The following is a 10943-nucleotide window of genomic DNA, read 5'->3' as shown; positions in this document are numbered from 1 at the left end:
GGCCCACCATATGATTATGAACCGCCTCCTCAACACAACTCTGGACCACCATACTCACAAGCCCCTTACTACCAAACATCATCACATGATTCTAACCTTTATCCACCATATCAACCACCCTATGAGCCATATGAGCCATACATAGATCCACCCCAATTCTAACCCAATTACTCCCAAGGACCACCACCTCCATATACACCACAACCATATCCATCAATCCAAGAGCCTTATGATCCTACTTATGATATCCGAGCAGAACAAGAGTCAAGGGATCGTCTCATGGAAATGATGGATCAATTTCAAGTAACCCTGCGTTAGTTGGACTGAGCGGTAAACCGAATGGCACCCGAAGCTTTCATGGCTAAAGAATCTCAACTTGAGAACAAGGAATTAAAGTGTGCTGTGCAACAAGTGAAAAAGATGGAGAGTGATGAACCACCCTCTTATCATGAACCTTTCCTCCCAAATAACGATGCCTCACATCCACCTCAACGTTCAATGCATGATATTATTGGTGTTCTTCTTCAAGGGCAAAGAGAGATGAAATGGGGAGTACTAGAATTTGTGACTGCCTTTACCGAGGTAATAAATCGATTAGCTTCCCAACATTTGAGCATTCAAAGTACTCCCATGGCTACATGTAGAGAATCTAAAGAAGAGTGTAGCATGAAAGAGACACTAGAACTTCCGGTGGACAATGAGGAACATGGCTTTGTATTAGAACAAGTGGAGGAAGCCATAATAGTTGCAGAGGAAGAAGTGGTTGAAGATTTAGGAGATGCTGAACCTCCATGGGAATCTAGAATTGTAGAGTACCCCTCCAATAAGATTGAAATTGATGTCAAGAAGGCCAGTGCACAACCTCCATGGCATATTCCTTATGAAGACTTGGATGGGATAGATCAAGAAGTAAGTTCCCTTGGTGATGAGAATTATGCATCAAGTCCTCCCAGTGATAAATCTACATCCGCAAACGAACTCCTTAAGTATGAAGACTCTTCTCTGATTGAGTCTACAAATGATGTGAAAGTAGAAGCCCTTCGAAAAGGATGGACGGGAGTTGAGTACGCTTTGTCAAGAACATTGGAGACTTCTCCACCTAGGTTGTCGTCTACTCCTTCACTTGAGTGGGTAAAACTTATCTCTGTTCGTCTTTCTATCCCACTTGAGTACGGTATTCTTGAAATGGACAGCCAACTCAGGAACCTTTGTGGCATTAAGCGTAAGAGAAGAATGTTTAGTGGTTGGAGTTGTAAATCAAGGCTTATCAAGGTTGATACTTTGAGAGAAAGATGTAAGGGCTCAACTGGTGATAATTTAGTTAAATCTAAAAGAAGAGTTTGGTACTCCGTAGAGAATTCAGGTTGCTTACCACCCGGATGGAATCATCATGTTCCACTTGAAGACGGGTACAGAAACAAGATTTGGGATCCAGGCATACACAAGGATCCACTTTGGGAGCTCAAGGCTTGTGAAGAACTCCCTCAAGGCTTGGCAAATTCACTTGAGAATAATGAAGATTATTGGAAGTCCAAGCATTGGTGGCAGTTTCAGGATGAATTCAAGCACAAGCCTCCATGACAAAGAGCTCAACAAATGTCCAACGTAAGGACTTTAACTAAAAGTGCTAGGTGGGAGACAACCCACCATGGTATGATCGTTCTCTTTCAGTTTTAGTTTTATTTTAATTTGTGGATTGCTTATTTTTATTTTATTTTTATTAGTGTTCATTCATAATCTCTGAATTTAGCTGCATATAGTTTGCATTTTCATTTGCATTCTGCATATATAAAAAAAAAATACGCACGCGACGTGGCAGCGTTGCTGATGCGTCCGCGTCACCAGTGCGTTTTGAAGAAAAAAGAATTGGACAGAGAGTCACGCGAAAGCGTGGCTGGAGGTGCGCCTTAGGCACAAACATGCCCACGTGTCCGCGTCACCCATGCGGCCGCGTCATTTTGCGAAACAGCCTCCCCACGCGTCCGCATCACCCACGCGACCGCGTGGCCCTGCAAAATCGACGTAAAGAGGTGCATGGCAGAGAGTTATGATGGAGTGGGGCTGGTACTATGCTAGAGGCACAAAATCACCCCACGCGTACGCGTCCCTGACGCGTGTGCGTCATTTTGCTTTCAGACCACCCATGCGTACGCGTGGGCAACACTTACGCGTCGCATGGCGAAAACAATTCTCACGCGCATGCGTGCCTTGCGCGCGCGCGTCACGTCCCAATTTTACACTCCCTTCTCCTTATTTCCTTCATTCTCTTTATTGCATTTAATTACTTTTCTTTTTTCAAAAATTTTTCTCTTTCATACTTAGTTATTTATGGTTTCTTTCTTTTCTTTTTCTCCATGCATTATTTTATATTGGTATTGGAGATTTATTTGGTCATATATTATTATACTTGAGCTTGTGGATATCATCAAGAGTGCTTTGACAATTAATATTAATTTTTAGGTTGCATGCATGTTTAGATTTAATATTTTCTCTAACATATTTTACATGCATACCAAGTGTTTGTGAAAAAGCCCGTATGGCATTGTGCATTATTTTAATTTATTCTATTCTACTACTTTAATGCCTGTTTTTCACAAAACACCTTTTATATTTTATTAATTAAATATGATTGTCAATACAAATAGATTGCCAGTTTGAAAGGCTTGGTAATCTAACTTGGACATTGAATGCTTGATCTATGCTACTCATGCCTTTTCCAGCATGCCAATAAACGTCTTGCATTTAATTGCCATCACATGCACTTGCTATATTACCTTTGATGAACTTTTCACATGTAGTCAAGACCATGTGTTAACGATATCCCTCTTTACAGTGCATTGATTACCACCCTTAATGTTCGCTTCCTTGCTCTAACCCTTAGTTTTAAGAAGTTACTTTCTATTTTCCTTTTCAGGATGGCCACCAAGAAGGGTAAAGAGAAAGTTACTCCCAAACCACCGGCAAGGAATGGAACAAAAAGAGCAATAGCTGCGAAACCACCCGTCCACTTGTACATCTCTGCATGCACCGAGGACAGTGCAATCTTTAAGTGTGGGGAGGTCGATACCGATCTCCATGGGTTAGTTATTTTCTTCTCAACACCAATATTCTATTTTCTTTGTTTATTCATTGTTGCATTTGCATATTTGATTGCATGTTTGTTTGATTTTATGCATTTAGTTACTACTTGGTTGAAGTAATATTTTCTTTTTCAAGAAATTTTTTATAGTATTTCACTAATTTAAATTGAAAATTTTTTTGTTAAATTTGTTTGAAGTTATATTTGGAACATAGTTTAAAGCTAGAAACACACAACCCGTGAGATTTTGAGCTTATTTATATGGTTACATTATTTAACCATAAATTTTTATTCTTGTGTGTTTTCTTCTCTATGATTGCAATCTTTGCTTTGTTCCATTCTATATGTCCACTATTTAGCGTATTTACATGCTTGCATATGATTGAGGCCATTATTTGTTATTAGCTCACTTATCCCAAATAAGCCTACCTTTTACATCACCCTTGTTAGCCACCTTGAGCCTTTTTATCCCCATTTATTCTGTTCTATAACCACATCACTAGCCTTAAGCAGAAAAACAATTAAATATCCCAATTGAATCTTTGGTTAGCTTAAGATAGGGATTGTGTAACAATTAAGTGTGGGGAAACTATGGGAACATGGGTTAATAAGGGAATGTGTTATGTTTTTACTTTGATAAAATATTGGGAATTTGGATACCTACTCATGTGAAACTAGAAAAATTAAAATTCCATGTGCATTGATAAGCTATGTTTATTTTCATGTTCAAAAAAAATGAAAAAAAAATCCAAAAAAAAATATTCAATAAATAAGTAAATAAATAAGGGGACAAAATTACCCCAATGTTAAGTTAATGAAAAATCAATGCATATGTGATAAAATTAAAGAAAAGTTGATACATGAGTATGTGATGCAAAAGTGGGAATTTTGGGTAGCTAGGCATGATTCTAGAGTTACATAGAGTATGCGTGTATGATAGGTGAAAGCTTAGGTTAGTCAAGGATTCAATTTATAGCTCACTTAGCCATATATATATACCCTCACCCTTACCTTGGCCCCATTACAACTTTGAAAAGACCTCATGATATTTGCATTGGTACACTAAATTTTTGTTGATTGGGTAGATGAAGAACAAAGTTTAGAAAGCATGACTAGAGAAGAGTAGAGTGATTAACCCTAGACACTTGAGAGTTAGAGTGATATACACTACCAGTGAGGGTTCAATGCTTGATTCTATGTTCCCTGCTTTCATGAGCTATCTTCTTACAAGTTTACTTATCTTTTATTGTATAATTTGAATTAGTGAAATCTGATTTATGTTTGTCTTGAAGAGCTTATTTACTTTTAACCAAGTAGATAGAAACATCTTAGCATATAGTTGCAGTCATATAGATAGGTTGTATTTCATACATTCTACCATTCCTCTTCACTCCCATTAAGTGTTGGGAGGTTGATAAACCACTATTTTATGGCTTATCTTGTGCTCAATTGAGTGGATTTTATCAATCTTTCATACGCTTGTTCATACAAAATGCATGTTTTACATTCTCCTTCCTGATTTTGTGCTATGATTGAAAACATGCTTCTTTGGCCTTATATTTGCTAATATTAATCTTCTCTTATTACCATTCGATGCCTTGATATGTGCGTTAAGTGATTTCAGAGATTACAGGGCAGGAATGACTCAGAGGATGGAAATGAAGCATGCAAAAGTGGAAGGAATACAAGAAATTGAAGGAACTGCAAAGTTGTCAGCCTGACCCGCTCGCACTAAAACGGTCATAACTTGAGCTACAGAGGTCCAAATGAGGCAGTTCCAGTTGCGTTGGAAAGCTAACATCTGGGGCTTCGATTTGATATATAATTTATTATAGTGGCCATAGAGCTAGGCGACGCGAACGTGTGCTCCATGTGGACACATCGCAATGACGAAAATCAGCGTGGCAGATTTCGCCCCCAGCGAATTCTGGGCTGTTTCTGACCCAGTTCTCGTCCCAGAAAATACAGATTAGAGGCTATAAAGTGGGGGAATGCATCCAAACATAATTTATACTTTCAAATGCACAATTTTAGGATTAGATGTAGTTTTAGAGAGAGAGAGGTTCTCTCCTCTCTCTTAGGATTTAAGATTAAGATTTCTCTTATTTTAGGATTGCTTCTACAATCACAGGTTCAAAGTTCCTTTAATTTATTTTATGATTTTATTTATTCCAATGCTTTTACTTGTTAATGTTCCTAAATTGGCTTATGAACCTTTTTATGTTAAGATTTGAATATTCTATTTAATATTATTTGAGGTATTTCAGACTTATGATTGCTTTCTTTAATTTATGTATCCAAATTATTTTCATTCAAGTAGATTTTCTTCCCTTTTGGCTTTAGTTGAGTAATTAGCAATACTTGAGTTATCAAACTCAGCTGTTGATTGAAATTGGAATTCTCTGCTGGTTAATTTGTACTCCAATAACTCTAGTCTTTCCATAGGAGTTGACTAGGACCTGAGGATCAAATTAATTTGTCCACTTGACTTTCCTTTGTTTAGCAAGGGTTAATTTAAGTGGGAGAAGAATCCAATTCTCATCACAATTGATAAGGATAACTAGGATATGACTTCAATTTCTTATACCTTGCCAAGAGATTTTATTATTATTAATTTATTTTTCCTGTCATTTAAATTACTTATTCCTTATTTTAAAAAACCCAAAAACATATCTTTTTACATAACCAATAATAAATCATACCTCCCTGCAATTCCTTGAGAAGATGACTCGAGGTTTAAATAATTCGGTTATAAATTTTATTGGGTTTTGTTACTTATGACAACCTGATGAGCGGATAATTTATACGCTTTTTGACATTGTTTTTAGTATGTTTTTAGTAGGATCTAGTTACTTTTAGGGATGTTTTCCTTAGTTTTTATGTTAAATTCACATTTCTGGACTTTACTATGAGTTTGTGTGTTTTTCTGTGATTTCAGGTATTTTCTGGCTGAAATTGAGGGACTTGAGCAGAAATCAGATTCAGAGGTTGAAAAAGGACTGCTGATGCTGTTGGATTCTGACCTCCCTGCACTCAAAGTGGATTTTCTGGAGCTACAGAACTCGAAATGGCGCGCTTCCAATTGCGTTGGAAAGTAGACATCCAGGGCTTTCCAGCAATATATAATAGTCCATACTTTGGCCAAGAATTGATGATGTAAACTGGCGTTCAACGCCAGCCTTCTGCCCAAATCTGGCGTCCAGCGCCAGAAAAGGATCCAAAACCAGAGTTGAACGCCCAAACTGGCACAGAAACTGGCGTTCAACTCCACAAATGGCCTCTGCACGTGCAACACTTAAGCTCAGCCCAAACACACACCAAGTGGGCCCCGGAAGTGGATTTATACATCAAATACTTACTCATGTAAACCCTATTGGCTAGTTTATTATAAATAGGACCTCTTACTATTGTATTAGACATCCTGGATTGTATTTTGATCCTGTGATCTCGTTTAGGGGGCTGGCCATCTCGGCCATGCCTGGACCTTCACTTATGTATTTTCAACGGTAGAGTTTCTACACTCCATAGATTAAGGTGTGGAGCTCTGCTGTTCCTCAAAGATTAATGCAAGTACTACTGTTTTCTATTCAATTCTTCTTATTTCGCTTCTAAGATATCCATTCGCACCCAAGAACGTGATGAAGGTGATGATTATGTGTGACGCTCATCATCCTTCCCCCTTATGAACACGTGCCTGACAAACACTTTTGTTCTACATGAATTAAGCTAGAATGAGTATCTCTTAGATCTCCTAACCAGAATCTTCGTGGCATAAGCTAGAATGATGGCGGCATTCAAGAGAATCCGGAAGGTCTAAACCTTGTCTGTGGTATTCTGAGTAGGATTCAATGATTGAATGACTGTGACGAGCTTCAAACTCGCGAGTGCTGGGCGTTAGTGACAGACGCAAAAGGAGGGTGAATCCTATTCCAGCATGATCGAGACCCGACAGATGAATAGCCGTGCCGTGACAGGGTGCATGAGCATATTATTCACTGAGAGGAGGGGATGTAGCCACTGACAACGGTGATGCCCTTGCATAAAGCCAGCCATGGAAAGGAGTAAGACTGATTGGATGAAGATAGCAGGAAAGCAGAGGTTCAGAGGAACGAAAAGCATCTCCATTCGCTTATCTGAAATTCCTACCAATGAATTACATAAGTATCTCTATCCCTATTTTATTATTTATAATTCGAAAACACCATTATCACTTTATATCCGCCTAACTGAGATTTACAAGGTGACCATAGCTTGCTTCATACCAACAATCTCCGTGGGATTCGACCCTTACTCACGTAAGGTATTACTTGGACGACCCAGTGCACTTGCTGGTTAGTTGTATCGAAGTTGTGACAATTATGAATTAAGATCAGAGCACCAAGCTCTGGAGCCATTACCAGGATTTGTTCAAGCCTGGAGATCACAATTTCATGCACCAAGTTTTTGGCGCCGTTGCCGGGGATTGTTTGAGTTTTCGGCAAGCTTTTGGTCCGGTAACATCAGTGCCAGATTCCCTTTTGATCCGGCAACAGCACCAAGTTTTTGGCGCCGTTGCCGGGGATTATTTGAGTTTGGACAACTGACAGTTCATCTTGTTGCTCAGATTAGGTAATTTTCTTTTTGTTTTCTTTTCAAAAAATTTTCAAAAATATTTTCAAAAATCTCTCATCTGTTTTCGAAAAAAAAAAATAATAATAAAAATGTTTTCAAAAATTTGATTCAAAATTTTTAAGAATGAATTCTAGTGTTTCATGAAGCATGTGAAGCCTGGCTGGCTGTAAAGCCATGTCTATTCCTTTGGGAATGAGTATGTCAGGCATGTCATATCTAAATTACATGCTGAAGCTTGGCTGGCCATTGGCCATGTCTAGTGTTTTGGACCGGAGCTTTCATTGAAAGCTTGGCTGGCTAGTGAGCCATGTCTAATTCCTGGACTGAAGCTTTAGACTAAGAATGCAAGATTCCTGGAATTCATATTAAAAATTTTGGAATCCTTATTTTCCTTTTTCAATTAATTTTCGAAAATTCAAAAAAAAAATAGAAAATCATAAAAATCAAAAATATTTTTGTGTTTCTTATTTGAGTCTTGAGTCATATCATAAGTTTGGTGTCACTTGCATATGCATCTAGCATTTTTCGAAAATCTCATGCATTCATAGTGTTCTTCATGATCTTCAAGTTGTTCTTGGTAAGTCTTCTTGTTTGATCTTGATGATTTTTTGTTTTGTGTCTTTTCATGTTTATCATATGCATTCTTGAATTCTTAGTGCGTAAGCATTAAAGAATTCTAAGTTTGGTGTCTTGCATGTTTTCTTTGCATTAAAAATTTTTCAAAAATATGTTCTTGATGTTCATCATGACATTCAAAGTGTTCTTGGTGTTCATCTTGACATTCATAGCATTCTTGCATGCATCACATGTTTTGATCTAAAAATTTCATGCATTGCATCATTTTAGTGTTTTTCTCTTGCATCATAAAAAAATTCAAAAATCAAAAAAATATCTTTCCCTTTTTCTCTCATCAAATTTGAAAATTTGAGTTGACTTTTTCAAAAATTTTTAAAATCAAGTTGTTTCTTATGAGTCAAATCAAATTTTCAATTTGAAAATCTTATCTTTTTCAAAATCTTTTTCAAAAATCAAATCTTTTTCAAAATTCTTAGTTATTTTCGAAAATTTCAAAAATATTTTTCAAAAATCTTTTTCTTATTTTTATACCAAATTTTCGAAAATAACATAATCAATTAATGTTTTGATTCAAAAATTTGAAGTTTGTTACTTGCTTGTTAAGAAAGATTCAAACTTTAAGTTCTAGAATCATATCTTGTGAATTCTTATGAATCAAGTCATTAATTGTGATTTTAAAAATCAAATCTTTTTCAAAACAAATTTCAATCATATCTTTTCAAAAATATCTTCTTATCTTATCTTTTTCAAAAATATCTTTTTAAAAATATCTTTTCTAACTTCCTAACTTCTTATCTTTTCAAAATTTGTTTCAACTAACTAACTAACTTTTTGTTTGTTTCTTAACTTTTTCAAAACTACCTAACTAACTCTCTCTCTCTAATTTTCGAAAATATCTCCCCTCTTTTTCAAAAATTTCTTTTTAATTAACTAATTATTTTTATTTTTTATTTTTGATTTCAAAAATTTTCGAAAATTACTAACATTTTTTCAAAAACCAATTTTCAAAAATCACTAACTCCTTTTTCAAAATAATTTTCGAAAATTATCCCTCCCCCATCTCATTCTATTTATTCATTCATATCCTAACATCTCATTTCACCTCCTTCCATCCTCACAGTTGTGTTTCTTCCATTATATTACATTCTTTGTCTCCCCCTCTTCTTCCACTCACACAGGGATCCCTATATTGTGGTATAAAGGATCTCTATTATTATTATCATTTTTCTGTCCATTCTTCCTTGTCATATAAGCAGGAGCAAGGATAAGAACATTCTTGTGGAAGCAGATCCAGAACCTGAAAGGACTCTGAAGAGAAAATTAAGAGAAGCTAAATTACAACAATCCAGAGAAAACCTTTCAGAAATTTTCGAACAGGCAGAGGAGATGGCAGCCGAAAATAATAATAATGCAAGGAGGATGCTTGGTGACTTTACTGCACCTAATTCCAATTTACATGGAAGAAGCATCTCCATTCCTGCCATTGGAGCAAACAACTTTGAGCTGAAACCTCAGTTAGTTTCTCTGATGCAGCAGAACTGCAAGTTTCATGGACTTCCATCTGAAGATCCTTTTCAGTTCTTAACTGAGTTCTTGCAGATATGTGATACTGTTAAGACTAATGGAATAGATCCTGAAGTCTACAGGCTCATGCTTTTCCCCTTTGCTGTAAGAGACAGAGCTAGATTATGGTTGGATTCTCAACCTAAAGACAGCCTGAACTCTTGGGATAAGCTGGTCACGGCTCTCTTAGCCAAGTACTTTCCTCCTCAAAAGCTGAGCAAGCTTAGAGCTGATGTTCAAACCTTCAGACAGAAAGAAGGTGAATCTCTCTATGAAGCTTGGGAAAGATACAAACAGTTGACCAAAAAGTGTCCTTCTGACATGCTTTCAGAATGGACCATCCTGGATATATTCTATGATGGTTTATCTGAGCTATCAAAGATGTCACTGGACACCTCTGCAGGTGGATCCATTCACCTAAAGAAAACGCCTGCAGAAGCTCAAGAACTCATTGACATGGTTGCTAATAACCAGTTCATGTACACTTCTGAAAGGAATCCTGTGAGTAATGGGACGCCTATGAAGAAGGGAGTTCTTGAGGTTGATACTCTGAATGCCATATTGGCTCAGAATAAAATATTGACTTAGCAAGTCAATATGATTTCTCAGAGTCTGCATGGAATGCAAGCTGCATCCAACAGTACTCAAGAGGCATCTTCTGAAGAAGAAGCCTATGATCCTGAGAACCCTGCAATAGCAGAGGTAAATTACTTAGGTGAACCTTATGGAAACACCTATAACTCAACATGGAGAAATCATCCAAATTTCTCATGGAAGGATCAAAAGCCTCAACAAGGCTTTAATAATGGTGGAAGAAACAGGTTTAGCAATAGCAAGCCTTTTCCATCATCAACTCAGCAACAGACAGAGAACTCTGAACAAAATGCTACTAATTTAGCAAATCTAGTCTCTGATCTATCTAAGGCCACTGTAAGTTTCATGAATGAAACAAGATCTTCCATTAGAAATCTGGAAGCACAAGTGGGCCAGCTAAGTAAAAGGATCACTGAAATCCCTCCTAATACTCTCCCAAGCAATACAGAAGAGAATCCAAAAGGAGAGTGCAAGGCCATTGACATAAGCGCCATGGCCGAACCTGTGAGGAGAGGAGAGG

The 10943-nt window shown here is 37.0% G+C and overlaps 1 non-coding gene across 1 annotated transcript; it reads right to left on the bottom strand.

Moving 5' to 3' along the window:
- Positions 1-10048: 10048 nt before the first annotated feature.
- LOC148579803 (small nucleolar RNA R71) lies at positions 10049-10156 on the bottom strand. Its single transcript, XR_015898866.1, has one exon. It is a non-coding gene; the product is annotated as a small nucleolar RNA R71 (small nucleolar RNA).
- Positions 10157-10943: the final 787 nt, after the last annotated feature.

The sequence above is a fragment of the Arachis ipaensis genome, chromosome B10, assembly GCF_059453495.1.
Source record: "Arachis ipaensis isolate K30076 ecotype BB chromosome B10, ASM5945349v1, whole genome shotgun sequence".
NCBI classification, from domain to species: Eukaryota; Viridiplantae; Streptophyta; class Magnoliopsida; order Fabales; family Fabaceae; genus Arachis; species Arachis ipaensis.
The sequence above is the reverse complement of the archived record's forward strand: the minus strand, read 5'-3'. Positions and strand labels throughout refer to the sequence as shown.